The sequence below is a fragment of the Callithrix jacchus genome, chromosome 15 (assembly GCF_049354715.1).
Source record: "Callithrix jacchus isolate 240 chromosome 15, calJac240_pri, whole genome shotgun sequence".
In the NCBI taxonomy this organism is placed as follows: domain Eukaryota; kingdom Metazoa; phylum Chordata; class Mammalia; order Primates; family Cebidae; genus Callithrix; species Callithrix jacchus.
The window spans coordinates 6,403,335-6,422,921 of NC_133516.1; positions in this window are offsets into that span (position 1 = coordinate 6,403,335).

Genomic DNA, 19,587 nt, shown 5'->3' on the forward strand with positions numbered 1-19,587 from the left:
CTTAAACATTTACTTTCATCCATATGTGCATATGAACCATTTCCATCCCTTCCAACAGGTCAGCATTGCGTAAGCTACACTTTACTTATAAACCCTTGTGCTGAGCAGCCAGGTTTGCTGCCAATAACACGTGACCAGTGAGGACTTTCTTCTGCTCATTTCCCTCCATCTCTGAACCACAGTGGACTAGCTGCATGGAGGGTGCACAGTTAATGTTACTATGTGCTGAGGGACGTCCTGCCGGATGGCTGACCTTATAAATATCCCAGTTTTAAGAGCTTCTGAAGCTCCACAGCCTGACTGGAAATTTGTTTTATTTTTATTTTTTAAATTGCAACGTTAGTTGTCTGCTCAACACTGACTGGTTTCATGCCTCACTCAAAAGTAACTGCACAATTCTAGGGCATCCACAGGAACCTATAGGTTTTGCCGGCCCCTGACCCTGGCTGTCTGATCTCCAAGCCCTCCTCTCCCTGGCTTCCTGCTGAGGGGGCTCTGGCAGCTCCTGCCACTCCCATTTTGCTCCCCCCAAGCCCTTTTGCCTTGCTCTCTGCTGTTCCAGGCAGCTCCTCCCACACAGACGTGCTGGGTTCCACAGGGGTTTCTTTCACCTCAGGTGGGTCAGAACGTGTTCATTTGACTTTTATTCATCCACATTTTGCCTTCTTTAAATTGCTTTGTTGTGATATTTGTCCATTTTTAGTGACATTTCCATTTTATCTGTCTTTTCTATTTTTTTTCTGAAATCTATATTGTCCTTGCTAATATCTTTCCATTGTTCCATATCCCTCTGCAATTTGGCCTATTGGATCCTTCTTCTAATAAAGGACCTTAAATAGCCATTCAGGAGCTCATAAGGTTATGTGCCTTATCAGAATCCTAGAAACCTCAGCGAGTTCAGCACATGAAAATGCACTCAATCCCAAGTCATTAGCAGAGTACACATTGAAACTAGTTTCTCACTCTTACACCCACCAGAATAGGCACGCTATCAGAGACAAAAATGCAAAGGGTGGTGAGGATGTGGAGGAACTTGAACTGTCATGTTACTCTGGGAACATACTTAAGTTTCAACCACTTTGATAAATGGCTTTCTAGTGTGTACCACAGTCATCAGCACCTGTGACCCCACAGTCCCACTCCCGCCACCTATGTTCAAAAGACATGAGCCAAGGATGATGTTGTCCACCTGGGGAACTTTACAGCCTTGTTTCAAGCAACCATCATGAGAAACAGCAGAGTGAATGTAAAAAACACAGAGGTGTGAACTAATTGTGCCAACTTTCTACAATGTTATATACTGACTCAGCAGTACAAAATGACAGATGTTTCATCACGTGGAACATGGGTGAAATTCACATATTCACATATAATTTTCAATCAGAAACAAAAGAGTACATGCTGTAGGTTTGCATTTGTATGATGTTTAAAAATAAATTTAAAATATATTGATCATGATCAGAGTAGGTATCTCCTGGGGTTACTGCCTGGAAATTAGCTGAAGAGGGACTGCCAGGAGATTTACATCTGGGTGCTGGTAACAGTGTTTGTAAGAAGGCAGCAGTCTGTGCATGTCATATATGTGCACTGTGCCACAGATAAAACAGCCATCACCTTGCAAAACGAATGCAAATCATCTTTCCATCATGCAAACGTCCATCCTTATTGTCTCCCTAGGAGTCTATCTACATTTTAATTAGAAGTCACTTCAATTTTGTATGTACAAGAACACGCTCACACTGCTCTCTTTTAACTGGGAAAATCATGATAGCAAATTCTGTAAAAGACTTGACAAGAAAGGTGAATTAAAAGTCAAATGCTTTCGAATGCTGTTGCTAAAATCCAACACAATGTTAGCAATCTTGATTCCGAGGTTTGTTTTTAAAATTTTTTTTTTAGTTTGGGATACATGTGCAGAATGTGCAGGTTAGTTACACAGGTATACATGGGCCATGGTGGTTTGCTGCACCTATCAACCTGTCATCTAGATTTTAAGCCCAACATGCATTAAGTATTTGTCCTAATGCTCTCCCTCCCCTTGCCCCCTACCCCGACAAGCCCCAGTGTGTGGTGTTCCCCTCCCTTTGCCCATGTGTTCTTACTGTTCAACTCCCACTTATGAGTGAGAATATGCGGTGTTCGGTTTTCTGTTCCTGTGTTAGTTTGCTGAGGATGATGGCTTCCAGCTTTATCTATGTCCCTGCAAAGGACAAGAACTCACCCTTTTTTATGGATGCACAGTATTCCATGGTGTATGTGTGCCACATTTTGGTTTTGTAAAGGAAAGACAGGGGTTTTGATATGGATATAAATGTGGTGGGATGAGAACAGGATCCCTACTGTTTAGGGTCCTTCTGGGGAGAGAAGCAAGAAGAGACAGAGACGTCGGGTTAGAGGAATGGACATTTGGTTAGAAATAGGACGTGGGTGGTCCTCAGGGACAGTCCTGGGGTGGGGTCTCCAGGCTTTAGCTGTGGAGGGTTCCCTCTAAGAGGAGAAGGAACTCTGTGCATTGTCCCTGAAGGGCTCGGGATAAAATAGGAGCCTGAAAATGCTGACCTTTGGTTTGGAAGAAATTGACAGGAAGAAAGGTCCACTCTGTGCTGGTGCAGTCACTGCCTATCCCCAGCCAGGCCTTAGTCCAGCTGCACAGACAGTGGCTCGGATCAATAGTAAGTCAGGCGGGAAGCTTTATAAACTGAGTTCATCAAGCCACTGACACTCCAGCCTAGGCGCCTCTTATCAGATAAGCTCATTAGCTGCTCACCCAGGGTTGGCCAAGTGGAGGGAAGTGAAGTGGTCATGTGACAGTGTAGAGTGTTGCTTTCTAAAACAGTTGGGTGTTACAAAGCCTAATACAGTTAGGGGTCAGTTGGCTGCAGGGGTCCCTTGTAGCCAACTGATCATTGAAAACGTGAAGCCCGTGGCAGCTGTGATGCTGGTGTGAAAGGATTGCCCTGTTTTGAATCACCCTCGTCTTTCCAAAAGGCTTCATTTGAGATAAACCGCATCCTGTTTGGAGTCTGGGATGGAAAGGGAGAGACAGAGGCTGGGTCTTGTGTCCAAGCTGTTATCTGGGCTCAGGCATCTATTCCAGGACATCAGCCCTCCCACAGAAACCTTGGGTCAGGACATCGTGAGAGTCAGGGGAGTTCATGTTTTTGGGGGGTCTTAGAGCATGATCTGGAGGTCTGGAGTGTGCAGACATCTCTGGCCCCGAGGCCTCAGGTACGCTTCTGCCCCAGGTGCATCACACAGCAGTGTGGTGACTGGAAAGACACATGTCTTTAAGAGAATTTCTTCCAACTATGAAGTGCAGGCCAGAGCTCCTGTTGTGCCCACCTTCAGGGCTGACGTGGGCATCACAGGAGATGATCACATGTACTATTTGTGCACTGTAAAGCCTCCCACACAGGCAAATGAAGTAAAGCCATTCTCCACCCTCCCCTGCCCTGGAGCATCCATGTCCCCTCTCTGGTCACCCACTGTCAAGTGTGTAGCTTCTTCTTCCAGGCATTTAATGATGGAGGAATCATGGAGCATTGAAGAATCAGCCACGTTTTCTAAAGCTTTAACTCTTCAGTGATCGTCGGCCTCATCATGCTAACCAGTCAGCCCTATTAAAGTGTTTAGATGGCAGTGCAGAGAACTGGAGGCTGAGGGGTTGCAGGATGTTCCCCGGTTCTCGTGGCTCTAAGTGAAATTGAGCCCAAGCCCTCAGGCCCCAGCCCCCATGCTCAGTCACTCTGCTGAGATGCCTTTCTGGACCGTCTCATCATAAAGGCATTTTCCACAAAACCTTTCCCTTAGGTGTTTCAAGTGCACGTGAGGACCCAAGATCTTCCCAAAGCCCAGCGTTGGCTCAGAGGCTGTGTTGGGGAGTCAGTGCAGTGGGATCCACCGTTTGAGCTCTGCATCAATTATGTCCATTTCCTCTGGTCTTCTGCCAACAAATTGTCATTGGCTCTTACTGTGAGTGCATTTCCCAGGTCCTTAGCTGATGAATTTGAGGAGAAAAGCAATTTCCTCCTTCAAGAATCTATACAGCCTAGACCAACAGCAAGTCAAGAAAGGGCCCCCGGCCAAGCACAGGTGCACCTGCAGACAGTGAGCTGGTGGCACTATGGATACCCAGCCCTTACGTTGATTCACGAATAATGATTGTATTTGTTCCAAAGTTGCATATTTAAAATAAATCAATAAAAATGCTAAACCATATTGTTATTCATGTGAGAAAATTTTAATTTAGTATTTAATCAGTAATGTTTCAACCACATAAAGATACATTCACAGCTCAGCTTTGGTTCACATTTAGTAGTGAAACACATCTGAAGCTCCTGTTTAGACATTAACTGATTGTTAAACATTTGCTGCAATAGATCTGCCCCTAGAATAGTGTTGCCAAATGACTCTTTAATTAATAGACACTATTATTTGGATAAGTTTTGCATTAGCAAAAAAATAGAGCAGATACTGAAATTAGCACCAGCCCCTTTTCTCCATTTCCCCTGTAACTGACATGTCAGTATGGTGCATTTGTTATGGTTAAAAAACCAATATTTACACATTATTAACTAAATGTCTTAGCATTATGGATTACTCTTTCTATTGTGAATTTTCAAGGTTTTTTTTTAATTTGCAATGTCTTGCTCCACCTTGCATGCACTCATCGTTCTGTTGCTGACCATCCCCTGTGCTTCAACTGTTAGTCCTTCTGTCTTTTTCTTGGAAACAGCTAATTTTTTGTTTTAGATCAATCTCACTCTGTTACCAGGACTGGAGTGCAGTGGCATGCTCTCGGCTCACTGTAACCTCCACCTCCCAGGTTCAAGTGATTCTTGAGATGCTGATCCTCAGCATCTCTAGTGGCTGGGATTACAGGTGCCCATGACCACACCTGGCTAAGTTTTGCATTTTTAGTAGAGACGGTTTCTCCCTGGCCAACATTTTTCATAGAGACAGGGCTTTCCCATGTTAGCCAGGCTGGTCTCTAACTCCTGACCTTGAGTGATGTGCCTACCTCAGCCTCCCAAAGTGCTGGGATTACAGGCATGAGCCACCACACCCAGCTGGAAACAGCTGGTTTTTTTAAATTGTGTCTAGAGTTTGCCTTTTTACAAAATGACACCTAGTTTGAATCACAGATTATGTATCTTCAACAGACAATCCCAGCCTCCAGAATGGTGAGAAAGAAAAAACTGTGTTTATACCACCCAGCTCATGGTATTTGGGTTACCTTTTCTTTTCTGGGGACAGGGTCTTCTGTGTTGCCTAGGCTGGAGCGCAGTAGCGCGATCTGAGTTTATTGAAGCCTTGACCTTCTGGGCTCAAGTGATCCTCCCATCTCAGCTGGGACCGCAGGCACACACCACCATGCGAGGCTAATTTTCTTTGTATTTTTGTAGAGATGGGGGTCTCACTATGTTTCCTAGGCAGGTTTTGATCTAGCCTCAAGCAATGTTGGGATTCACTCAGGGTGGCTGGAAAAATATTAAGGGAAATATCAGGGAAAGTTATAAGATATACTTTCAAATGTTTTGGAAGAACAAAAGGTTTTTACAACTTGTAATAATGGAACAGACTGAAGGCAGCTGCTTCTTACCTTAGAGTATTAGGTCATGGGTAAAAATTAGGGATAATAGAAGCTTCCCCAGTTCAGTCTGTTTACCTCACATTCCTTTGTCTCTACTCTAACTCCCTTGTTTACTCATGTGGTCTTAAAACTAACCTTTTAGCCAATGGCTTTATTGGGGGAGGTCAAAGGGAGATTACCCCATAATGGTGTTTTCTCTGGGCCCTGGAACCAAATCTTTAGCCGTGTTAATTATTCACAAGCATGTTGAATTAGAGCTTCTGTCATTAAATCTAAACTGAATAAATGTGAGGAGGGACAGCTATTGAAGTGTTGGATATCTGCAATGGCCCTCTGAGAGCAGCTGACTTATTCACTGTACTTCGTGTGTGGAGGGTACTTACTCATCTGTCACAGAATCAGGGTTTGCAGGACAGGCCCCCGAAGGTGGTGATCAACCTCTCAAAGCAATCCACCTGCCTCGGCCTCCCAAGATGCTGGGGTAAGAGGCAGGAGCCTCAGCACCCAGCCAGCCTTGTTTTAACAGCCTGAACTGACCCTAGCTGACTCTTCCGGAAGACAGTGGTTGGAGATGGCAGTCAGGAGGGGCAGCATCAGGCTTTAAGCTGTGTGAAAGAGAAAGTTTTGCTCAGCAGCAAATTCTCTCCAGATTAAGAGTTTTGTGATTGGCGGCCACGGTGAACTAGAGAGACACATCCTCCAGGGAAAGCCTGCAACATCCCCAAGGTGTCTGTGCTGGCTTCCGGGGCCTTTGACCACTGCTTTCCATCTGGGATTCTGTGTTCACAGTGGAAGAAAAAGACCTGAGAAACACCATGCAGTGTGACTTGGTCCTCATGACCCCTTCTCTCCTTTAATTGTAGGTGGCCTCAGGAAAACAGCCTGTATTCTGGAATCACTGACTCACTGATAAAAAAAAATCCAGATGAAAAGCAAGGCAGGATTTTTCTGCTGGCTTCAATTTGATTCCAGCTTCCCATTGGGCACAAGACAGGGGTGGTGTAAGGAGTGATTTTTGGAGGCAAAGGACCCTGGCCTCCTTGTACATTCCCTGGGGCAACCATATCTTTCTAGGTTTGTGTGCATAAGACTCCGGAGGGGTCTTTGTGGGTGTCATGCGGTGTGACTGAATGTGTGGGTGTGGATGGGAGTGTGTCTCCTCAGGAGAGGTGTCCCACCTACACAGCACAGGTGCTACATCAACGTTCTCTAGGGGATCCCCACAGCCACTGTGTGCTTCCCACATGTTGACATGTTCATGGCTCACCACAGCCTTGTCCAGGGGCTCACTTTCCAGTCTCATGCCCTGGAAAATGAGGCATAGAGAATGATCCACACTCCTGAGCTTCTCTGTGAAAGAGATGCAGGGTGAGTGAGGGTTGGGGCCCCATGTGGAAGCTCAGGACCACTGGGTGGCATTCCTCACTGAGTAGCGGACTCATGGGTCACAGGGCAGGGGAGACCCAGCCCCGTGCATATGCCTGGAAGTACCTGGGTGTGTGGAGTTCCAAGATACCACCCATGGTTAAAAGGCAGCCCCTGTGCTGACATAGCCCAGGACATCTTTGCAGATATCATAGATTTTCCCTCAGCTATTAGCCTAAAAAGTTCAAGTCAGGGAAACAGAGTAGAAGGGTGGTGTCAGAGAGTGAAGAAAATGGAGAGCTGGTGAAAGGACACAAACTTTCAGTTATGTGATGAGTACATTCTAGAGACCTGGCACACAGCATGGCAACCATAGTTCACAGTGATGAACTGCACACTTGGAATCTGGTGAGAAAGCAAACCTGGAATATTCTCACACACACGCAAATGGCAACAATGTGAAGGGATGGGAATGTTTATGAGCCTGATGCTGGTCATCATTTCACATTGTTTGCATATATTAAAACTACACATTTCATGCCTTATATATATGTATTTTAAAATTGTTCAAATATGTCTCAGTAACGCCAGGAAAATATCCTCAGAAATACTCAGATTCTGTGAGCTACACATCCTAGAATTGATTAATTAGAACCAGCAGGACTCCTGCTGATCAATGAGCCCCACTAGCCTGGCTGAGGCACTCCAGGACAGCAGAGTTAGAGCACCAGCTCCAGGCCCACATCTCCCCCTGTAAGGAGCCACCCGTCCAGCCTATGTGAGCAGGTCTAGGGAGATGTCAAAAAGATACTGGCAATTTAGAGGCAGTTAAACATGGCAGGAGAGGTCAAGAGACTTTCTTTTGCATTACAGTGTAGAGTTGGGCACATGGAGAGACTGAGCATTTCCTGTTGAATTAGTGGCCTCTAGATCCACAGCTGAGGACCCTGAGCCTCATCCCAGTCCTGCTTTTCTTTTCCAAGCCTCTTCCACTGAGGAGGATGACCCAGCAGCAGCTGAGCCTATGTGGTAAGCCCACCGTGCCCACACAGGGCTGTGTCCATCTCAAGCCAGTGCCCCAAGTCATCCACAAGCAACACCGTCAATGCACTGCCAGCCAGCCACTCTGTCCTTCTAACGTCCCTGAGAGGCTGCTGGAGGAAGAGTCACACCTCACAGCAAAGAAGGATCACCTACCTTTGTCCAAAATAGACACAACACTTTGTTGACTTATTTCATTTCAAATTTATTCATAAATGAAAATCTGGCAATATACATAACATGTGATACATACTGTTTCCTGGCAGGACAGGGTCAGTCATGAATGGCAGCCTCAGCTTATTAACAAATCGGGAGAGGGCCTTCCTTCAGCACTTGTACTTCCTTCTTCTGGGAAGAATTTTCCAATTGCCAGCAAAAATAGACTTAGGAGACCCATACTCCAAGGAAACCTCCTGCATGTCCTACGGGTGTCCTCACACTCACTGCGGGGCTTTGACTGGGCTACAGTTTCCCATCTGTTTTTCTAAAGCAATCTGTTCTGTAATTATGATACAGAAGTGCTGGGAAGGGATGAGTGTCTTTCCTTTAAATGAAACAAAATGGGGGAAGGGAAGGGCTGGGTAGAGGAAGGTGAGGTCCCTTGTAGGGCTCCACCCCCATGGACCTAGGTGAGGACAAGCACCCCTGCCTTCATGCCCAAATGTTGCATTTCCCAAGACCATCCTGGCCCACCATGTTGAGAGAAGCATATTGGTGGAGCAACACAAAGGTGGCTGGACATTGAGAGGAACTGTCAGGCACCAGCACGAGGGAAGACCACTGGCAGAAGCAGAATGATGTGGAGTTTGGCCAGAGTGGTCAAAGAAGAGTCCAACCACTGGAGAAAAGCTGGGCCGCCAATGTCCGACCTCTAGGGGAAATCCATCTCCTTCCTGGCTCCCTGATCTGCTGAGAGCTACTCCCACTCAATAAAGCCTTGCACTCATTCTCCAACCCCACATGTGATCCGATTCTTCCCCTGCACTAAGGCAAGAAACCCTGGGATTGAGAAAGCCCTCTCTCCTTGTGACAAGGTACAGGGTCTAATTGAGTGGGTTAACATGGGCCACCTGTAGACAGCAAACTCAAAGAGCACCCCATAACACACTCTCAGTGGTGCCTCAGATGTAAACATTCACCCCTATACACTGCCGTGGGGTCAGAGCCCCACAACCTGCCCAACTGAAGAAGTGAGCTACACCCCCATTGCATGCCCTGTGAGGGAACCTTTCCTGTTTCAATTACAGATCATCCCAAGAGTGAGTAAAAGTGGTGCATGTTCTGGAATCACTCCGTTGCTGAGAAATAGTGGAGGTGATGTGGAAAGTGGAACTTTCCTTTTGGCTTTGGTTGGAGAGGTTCCTTCATCCTGGGTTCCTATTAGGGGTGAGGATCAGGGAAGTGTTGATGGATGCTGATTTTCCAGATAAAGAGTAATGGACGCGTTTCAGGGAGCAGCTGTACTCCCCTTCAGATGGTGGGAGGCTGGTGTACGGAGCTGGCACTCTGAGTGTGAATGCGCCTGCTCCTCTCTGAGTGTGGCTGTCTAGGAGTTCTTGCATTCATATCCCCTCTAGCAGCACAGCCACTATCGTCAGTTTCCAAATGAAAAACTCGCATCTCCATGATTGCATATATATATATATATATATATATTTAAAATTTATTACGTTTTACACTTCATATGTGTGTAGTTCATCACACTCCAGGCTGTGGTCAGGGCCAGGGGAGATTAAGGTGGGCTCCTGGGGACAGTGGGGTATTCTCTCCCCTCTGCTGCAGCTTCCCTGATTTTCCAGCACAGGTTTGCAGGGCCACGCTCTTCACTCTGCTTACAGTTTTCCACAGCTCTGAACCCCTCTAGGACTTGGATACAACCCACTGTTTAGCACCCCCAGGGCCTCAAAGTGGCCAATACTTGTACCTGTGCACAGGAAGTACCTATTAGAGGAAAGATAGCACTTGTCCATTGACTGCTACTCTGCAAAAAAAACCAGGGGAGGCAGAGTGATGTCTCCCACATCTCCGGATCCCCAGTGCTATGCTCTCCAGGGTGTCAGCCATTAGCCAGGGGTATCTATTTTAATTCATTTTTTTAAAAATGTAATATTTAGTCCCTCATCACACTAAACACGTTTCCAGCACACAGTAGCCCTGCACACAATGCATAGAGAACATTCCCATCTGCACAGCATAGTCTTGCGCACAGGGTCTGTTTGTTGGATCACGGACCTGAAGCCGGCCTGTAACAAATGGAGCCCCGCATCGATCAGACTGGTGCTGAGAGCTGTAATGATCTAGAGGATAGGGGAGTGGAAGGTTGCAAGGAGGTCCTCTCTTGATGGGAAAGTTTGTAAATGTGACCATTGACCTGATGAAATCCTCTAATGCCAGAGAACCCAGATGAGTTCTGAGAAGGCTGAGGACAGAGTAGGGAGTTCCTGTGGGAGCTGGTGTGGCCTCCCCTGCAGCAGGCAGGATGGGTGATCTCCTCTGGGTAACACCTTTCTTGCTGCTGTTTGTGTGTCCAGAGCTTAATTGGCCACATTCCAGCCATGACAATGAAGGCACTCCACGCGGATGCACACACTGGAGAGAGGGAGCCACAGAAGAGGCTCGAGACATCAATCGCCACCAACAGAGGTCTGTCCTGCAGTCCCTGAGTCAAGGATGGGTTAATAAATTCACTCTCACACTTGGTGTTTCAGTGATTCAAGTGGGCTAGGGATGGTCATCTGCTGCTTTCAGAGGGTGACTGCAGCCAATTGACCAGACCCCTGTCCATCCTCACATTTATTCAGTATGAATTTCATAACAGAGGTTCTAAGTCAACATGCTTGTGGATAATTAACACGGTGAAAAGAGTGGTTTATGATGAGAAAAGCTTTGGGTTCCAGGGCCCAGAGCAAACACCATTAATGGGTAATTCCCCTTTCACCTCCCCCGAGAGGACCATCCAGCAAAATGCTAGAGACAAAGGGATGTGGGATAAACACACTTAACTTGGAAAACCTCTCGTCTCTATCTTTTCTCTAACATAATGGACCAGCTGCCTTCAGCCTGTCCCAATAAATCCTTTCAGCCTTCCAAAAGGTTTGGGACTAATCTGTAACTATCCCTAATATTTTGCCAGCAACCCCAAGTGAATTCCAACAGAGGCTTCCCAGGGGCAGCCCAGCCAGGCCTGCTGCTATGAAGATGAAGAAGGAGGAGGGGGATAAAACCAGAAAAAAGGGAAATATGTGTAATTTGTAAAATGTTAATGATACAGTTTAAGAAACGATTATGCCTATGGCCTTTAAGTGTCATGTTTGTCATCTTTTCTTGCTTTGCTTCTCAAAAATTATCTTTGCCACATGACCTGATCTTTTCTGCCCCTGCCACCACCAAATATCAGACACGTGGGTTTTGTTGGTTATCGTCTGTTGAGAATTGAGCATAGAGAGATTGGGCTGGGTGTTGGTGCTGGCCTGCACTGCAGGATATCCATGGGCACAGCTCTCTCCCAGACACTAGAACCTGGGACTGAGCTCTCCCAGAGTGTGTCAGGTGGGGATTGGAAGTGGACCTCTCCCATCTGCACTGCACTCCCAGGTCTTGTAGCAGCAACTTGGTGTTTCTGTCCCCTCTGCTTACTTCTAGTTTAACGACACTCCTGTGGTTGTGGAACTTCCAGTATCAGCTTCAGTGTGGAGCAGCTGTAGCAAACAGCCCCTTCTATGATAACTTCTGGTGCTGGAATGGTCCCTCCAAGTCCTCAACTGGGTGAAGGGCTAGGGCTTCATCACTGCACACAGCTCAGTCAGGGAGTGTAGGCAGTCCCTGAAAGTGCAATTGTGAGTGACCCCTTATCCAATTGCAAGACCCATATGGCATCTCCAATGACACTGGTTGAGCAGTAATATTCAGGCATTTAGAAAAGCACACACAGCCCTGAAGAGGCATCATGATGAACACCATCAACTTCACTAATGTCCACCCTTGCACTGTTTACACACACTCATTTCAAGTAGTTTCTCCAGGAATCTGCCTGGCCCTTTTTTCCCAGAAAAAAAAAAATGTCAAGAGGTCATCAGTGGAAGAAACCATAGGCCCTGCTGATCTCCAGTGGTAACTGATGCTCGCTGTCCTCCTCCTCCACTGCCCCTCAAGCTGCCCCAGCTGGACACTGAATGTGTGTCCACAAAGCCATGTGTGGCTATCCAACACCCAGTGTGATGGCCTCAGGAAGCACAGCCTGTATGCAGCGATTAAGTCATAAGGCCTGAAGCCTAACAAAAGAGCCTCCCATAGCTTCTCCCACCCCTGCCCTGCAAGGACACAGCAGAAAGCTGCCCACAAAAAAGCAGGCCCTTCCCAGGCATCACCTCACCCAATGCCTCCATGTTGGACTTCCCAGCTTCCAGAACAGTGAGAAGTAAATTTCTGTTGCGTGTGCACCACCTAGTTTACAGAATGTTACTACAGCACCCTGCATGGGCCATCTGTGTCATGTGAAGAGGCTTACTGTGCCATGGAGCACAGCAACACCCAGCCTCCTACTCAGGCTGGGCCCTGTTACATGGCAGCCTTGTCACCAAGCAGGGAGCCTAAAATCAGATGGGGACCCCTGGGCCCGGGTTGCTTGTGTCACCTGTGAGACCCTGGGCTAATAGATTAGAGTGGGCTTCTGTTGGATGCAGTGGGCAGAGCACTGGTGATAATGGCCCCAGCACTGCCACCACAGGGGAGTGTGAGCGGCCCTCCAGGAGCTGTGGACAGTGATGCTTCCTGAGTCACCACAGCCTGGGAGGTGGCTCCTGAAAACAGATGCAAGACCTAAAGGTCAGGAGGGGAGATGGGGCAGGAAGCCTCAGTGTTGCCTGCCCTTCCCCAGCGCAGAATCTCCTCCAAGCTGCACAGGCAGCCAGGACCATGAGCAGGAGAGGAGCCAAGCCTTAGTGTAGATGGACGAATGTGATGCTGTTCTAGACCTTCTGCCACAGGGCCAGCCCCAGTGCCTGGGGTCACGCCAGAGCCCTGTGGAGTGGGGCTCAGACAGAGCAGCTCCTTTCCAGGGGACTCATGGGACAGTCTCCACTACTGAGTCGCTGCATATCAGCCACTGTGGGCTCATGTTACCTGGGCCTGGAGGAGCCTTCCCACTGTCCTTGCTCTGCAGAGCCCTGCCCAAGGTGCCTGCTACAGTCCCAGAGGCATAGGGTGCTGCCCTTGCTCATGCAGGCCTTTCCTGTCCCCAGTGAGCACTGCACAGGCCAGCGTGGAGGACGCAGGAAGAAGAGCAGCAGCAACATTGGCAAAACCACGAGGGACTGCTCGGGGAGATGTGTGAAGGGCGCTGCACAGCCCCTTGGCCGGAGAATCTGTGCAGATGCCCACTAAGCATATAACGTATAGAGCATCATGAGTCTCAAATGGAAAATTAAGTCATCATGCTGTCTCATTACGCAAACACATTGATGGCCCAGAGGGAGTCAAGCATGAAGATCTCTTGATGGGATGTGGACAAGCGCACCTCTGAGACCTGCTGCCAGGAGCACAGCCGCTCTGCAAATGCTTGCTCACTCTTCCCGAAGCTCACATAGACTCTGTCTGAAGGTATTACATTCTAGCCTGAGTGAATTGCACAAGAGAAACAAAACTGTGTGTCCACATAATGATTTCCAGAGGAAGGGACGTTGAAAGATTGTTCATAATGGATTAAGCTGGACACAACCCAAGTGATTGCTGGTAGGTGAAGAGATTAAAATACGTCCATCCAGTGCAGCCCTGCACAACATAAACACACAACAACACGAGTGAATTTCAAAGCTTCCATGGTGAGGGCTAGAAGGTTGGCATGACAAAGGACATGTTACATGTTTCTACCAAGATGAAATCCTACACAAGAGAAATCTCGTCTGTAGTGACAGAAAGGAAATTCCTGGCACTTGGAGCCAGGGATGGTGGGATAGTCTCTACTTTCATTGTGGAACAGTTAAGAGATTTTCCCTGTCTCTCTCTCTCTCTCTCTCTACACACACACACACACACACACACACACACACACACACACACACACACACACACGTTTATCCATTTCTACATAATAGTCATTTCTCACAAGCTGTGCTTTTAATATAGACACATATGGCTTCATATGAAGCCTACCTCAGTAACACTGATTTCAACACAGAACTAATGTGCTATTTGCATCAAAGCAACCCATGGCTGAGTCATGGAGAGGTGGAGAAAAGAGGGGATGTCATTCTCAGGACTGTCGGGCCTTGTACCCTGGGTTGGGGTGGAATAACTCAGCAGAGGTGCAGCCTGGCTGGAGTGGGGGACAGCCCCAGCCCTGACAGCTCAGGGGAATTTAGTGCTTCCATTCCCATGGTCTCAAGCACTGTGTGATCAGCACTGAGGCTGCTGTCCCATATCAGTGTCATCATCAGCCTCCTGCACTTACTGGATCCCAGAGAAGCTCTGGGAGGCTGAGCTGCTGACTGCAGAGGAGACCCGCCCTGGGATTCAGAGCAGGCTCATCCCAGCAGAGCAGATGTTGAGGCATTTCCCAGCTGTCCTGGCAGCAGGACCCCAGTTACCGCCGATGTTGCCAGTGTTCCCTGCTGGTGGAGATTCTGCCTCCTGAAGGCTCAATCCTGAGGACCACTGGGTCAGCACCGGCTGAGACCTGACTTCTGGAGGGACAGAGAAGCTGAAAACTGCAGAGTCCAGGACAGTGTGTGCTCAGAGAGGAGAGAGGGGTGTGTGGGGGTGAGAGAGGGAGAGAGGAATGACCATGCCCCTGTGGTCTCAGGGAGCCGTTCCCTCCAGGCAGATGTAAGTGGCCTTCATTCCTCCCAGCAACTCCCCACACCGAGAGGGCAGCTCTCCATGCACATCCATCTCTGGATTGGTTCTTCTCTGCGAGACCTGTCTTGGAGCAGTTTATATTTTCAGTAGGGAGGAGGAATGTAGAGCAGATGAGCCAAATGTTAACAATTCCACCTCCTCAGAGTGCCAGGCCTGGCAGAGTGACAAACACCATCCACTGTCTTCCCTGCAGGTCTGGGCTGCAGGTGCAAGACCCACAGCTGTGGGGACTTTGGGTCTCAGGAAGCCCAGGGCAGCAGGGACCACACGGACCCACCTTCCTGCTCCCCACACCACAGCCATGCCCACCGTGCCCTGCCATCACCAGATGTCTCTCAGTGGGTGACCAGAAGAGATTCTCTACTTTTATATTGTAAAAGGGTTTGTGCAAGGGACTTCAGGGGCCTGCACCAAATGGTTTGTGTGACTGAGGTGCTGTCCTGGGAGTTCTAGGATAACTAATTGTGGAGCCAAAACATAACAGTGCCCTGCAGTGAGAGACGCTGCCCACCCTCCATCAGCTGAGACTTCACTTCTCACCTTGTGCAGGGCCTGAGGCAACTCCCAGGGAGGTTAGTTCATTGTTTGGAAAGGAGACATAAGAGAGAAAAAATAAAAATAACAAAGAAGAAATGCATCAACAGCCCCCATCTGCAAATGCTCTCTGGCTGGAGGAACACAACACTTGTAGGAAATCAGCAAGAATTTACTGTCTTATTAAAGAGATTGGCCAAGGGTGTGGAGCAGAGAGCCCGGCCATAGGGCTGGGAGGAGGAGTCAGGCTGTAAAGGGCCGTGGGCTGCTCTGATGTCGGGAGATCGTCTTCCCTAGAGAGGAGTCCCTAAAGAAGGGAACCCACAGCAGGAGCAGGGTCATGTGGAGCTGGATTAAGACCTGAGAGGTCCTAGGAGAGAGCAAGAAGCCTGAGGAAGGCAGCGGCCATGGAGAGAAGAGGAGGGTGAATCCAGGGGCTGTTAGCAGTGAGGGTGGTTAGTGGCTGTGTCCTTGTGTTTTCTGTGCAGATTCAGATGCTGAAGCACATGTGCAGATGGATGTGGCTGTACTGACCAGGATTTCCAGGCACAGAAAACAGTTCTGACTCCTACTAATTTAGTCCAGATCCTAGGGGCTGGGCATTGGGCTGTGTTGCCTCATCCGTTTGTGCATTCCTCAGATGCCTGAGGCTGCCTTGTAATAAGCCACCACCTATTTGCTTGTCTCTCTCCTGCTCATGGGCATGTCTCACTAAGAGGCAGGTGGCTCCTGAGGGGCTCCACAGAAGTTAGTGGAAAGATGCTCACAGCCACCGTGTCTGGGTCCAGGGGTTTTGTCTTACACTCTTTTTGTCTGAACATGGTGAGGAGCTAAAGCAGCTTCCACTGTCAAGAGCAGTAGCTCAGTGAAAATCAGACTCAGCTGGAGCTCTGGTGCTTGCCTGAGTCTGGGTCGTATCTCAGGAGGAACCAGGGATGTGTCCCAGCATGTCATATAGTCACCAACACGAAAGCCACTGCTCAGGGTGCAGGTGAAAAAATGCCCCTGGGGACACACAGGTGGGGAGTGGCCATATCAGCACAGGGTCTAGGTGAGCAGATTCCCCTGGGGATGCACAGGTGGGGAAAAGCCACATCAGCACAGCGTGCATGTGAGACTGAGACACCCCCAGGGATGCACAGGTGGGTAGTTGTTGAGTCAACACAAGGTGAAGGTGAGCCTGAGATACACCCAGGGATGCACAAGTGGTGGGCAGATGAGTCAGCATAGGCCAGGAGAGGGAGCCTGCATGTGCAGATGGGTGAGTGTGGGCACCCACTAGTGTAAAACTCATTTATACCCACTAGTGTAAATGCTGCCCCTCCATTCATTAGAAGTCACCCCTGTGTCAACCCCGCCTGCCTTCCTCAGTCCAAGGTGAATAGCTGAGGTGGAGGGAACTTCACCCTCCTGACCAGGAGCCTGACACCACCCGGCCACACTGGAAGGTGTCACCAAAGTGGTGACAGCCTCCTTGGGATGCTTTAGTTTGCATCCGGGCCCCAAAGGAGTCCCTTCTGTAATGGGCATGAGTCCAGTATTCCCACAGTGACCCTGTGCAGAACAGAGCCTGAGAACAGGGCTAGCCTCCTCCAGCCATGAGGATGATGCCCTGCAGGGGACCAAAACGCCCAAAACAGGGAGGGTCAACGTCATGAACTCTGTGCTTTTAGCAATGCTCCCCACACATCTAAGGATCCAGGGCCTTGAGTCCAGGTCCAGGGTCCTGGTCCATGCTCCCAGAGGAGGGACACAGCCCCTGCACAAACCCCTGATCCTCCGTCAGTTCTCTGCGAAATGGGTCTTCATGTGACAATGTCCCTCATTCCCTAGTGTCCCCAGGCCCACTGAAGACTGGGCATGAGCAGCAGATGACCTTGGGGTGAGGGGAGATCTCCTTCCTCTGAGCCTCAGGAGAGGAAGTCCCAGAGACTGGAACGAGCAATTGGAGGGAAGGCAACCTCACTTGGAGCTGCTCAGTGGAGCTGGGCTTGGGGCTTACTGGACCCAGTGAGCATCCAGGACCTCTCAGACCACACACATCCTAGACCCTGGGCTGGCATGGATGGGGCCATCATGTCCTTCCTCATCCATCGTGCCCTTGGAGGCTGCTGAGCCCTGATGACTGATTGATTCCTGTTTGGATATAATCAGAACTGGCCAGGCACGGTGGCTCACACCTGCAATCTCAGCACTCGAGAAGATTGAAGCAGGAGGACTGCTTGAGGCCAGCAGTTCAAGAGCACTCTGGGCAACATAGTGAGATTCCATCTCTCCAAAAATAAACATAATTTAAAAAGTAGTAGGCATGGTGCCATGTGCCTGTAGTCTCAGCTACAAGCAAGAGAATCACTTGAGCACAGGAGTTCAAGGCTGCAGTGAGCCATGATCTCACCACTGCACTCCAGCCTGGGCAACAGAACAAGACCTCATCTCTGCAAAAAGAGAAGGCCATGTGCAGATGGAGGCGGTGGCTGGAGTGACACAGCGGTAAGCGAATGAATGACAATTGCTGGCAAGAAGCAGAAGCTGAGAGGCAGGGAACAGGCCTCCTCTGGAGCTTCAGGAGTCAGCCCTTTGTGCCCCTCAAATGTGGGCTTCTGGCCTCCGGGGCTGGGACACCATGCGTTTCTGTCATCGTAAGCAACCCAGTCCCTGGAAGTTAGTTACAGATGCCCCAGGATGCTCAAGCAGCCATCTGACAAGGGCAAACTCCAAGGAAGGGATTCCCTCCTTATCTATGTTGTTTGAAGATTTTACAATAATTTACTCTTGTATGGCTAATCATTGTTAACCAACACGAATAAAATAGTAAAGAAATGACCTACATCTTCAGTTGGGAGTTTTGTCGGCCGCTTATGAAGTGTGGAATCTTGAAAAAGGGTTAAACATCTGAATGTCTCCATCACATCATCTGTAAAGTGGGGGTGCTCACACCCACGGGGCTTACCTCCCAGGTTGGTGCCAAACTCTCCCTGGGCCCCTGTTCTCTCACCAGCCACGTCCACTCTTTCCCCAAAATGGCACTAGTGACTGTGATGGCTTTCAATTCCCACCACATTTGTCTCTAACCCCAGCAGCATATCAATGTCAGCAGGACACAAGTGAGTGTTCCTTTCCTCATGCTCCTTCAGGGGTTCCTCACCACCCACCAGATCAGGTGCAAGTTTCCAAGCCTTGCTGGATACCCTCCACATTCTGAGCTCCACCTGCCTTCCCATCCCCAGCCTTCCCCACTCCTGGTGGAAAAGAGCTGGGTGTGTGGATGGTTTATGAATGCTGAGCACGGCCTTTTGCAGCCAGTCCACTCCTTATGCTGTCCCTATCAGGGTCTCCACCCTAAGCCTTTCCATCCTGGAGCCTCCTCCTAGGGCCCCACAACAGAAGTGACTTCCCTGTCCTCCACTCTCTTATGAAGAACAGATTGTCAATAAATATTTGCTGAATAAAAGAATAACAGTTACAAAACGCTTGTTTTATATGGATTAATACTGGTTCTAAAACTGAGAAATTACCAACAGCACTGATATTCAGCCAGTATGCACAAGTCTGGGCACAGCAGTTGTAAAATACTGAAATATCCACTGCCACTGACCCTTAGCATCCAAATGTCCCTGACTGCCACTGTTCTCCTCCCTGGAGTGCCTGAACCTCCCACAGGCTCCTAACTAAAGGGATGATCACAGCTGGGAGCACCCAAGACCCAGCAGCCATGTGGCCAAGTCCATTGGTGAAAGCATCTATCCTGACTGATCAGATCCTGCAGGGTTTCAGTGTTAAATATTTTGATAATATCCCTGATTATAAATAAGTCTCAGTTATATAGTTGGAAAATGATGCTTCTCCTCATTGCAAAATCTCTTAGAAGACTCCGTAGATACAGGACGGAAGTGGAAAATGACAGTGTGTCCATCTCTGAAGGTTTCAGGCATATTCATTAGCACTCTGTCTTCATGTAAACCAGAAAAAAACAGAAAGCTGTGCGCAGTGCTCACACCTAACTTCCCAGCACTTTTGAAGTCATGGCAGGAGGATCACTTGACACCAGGAGTTCGAGGCCAACCTCGGAAACATGCATCTACATTTAATTTTTAAAAATATTTTTAAAAAGAAAAACAATAGAAGAGAAGGCCAATCCCAAGCTAGAGATTTTTGTTTGTTTGTTTTGTTTTTTTGAGACAGAGTCTCGCTCTGTCGCT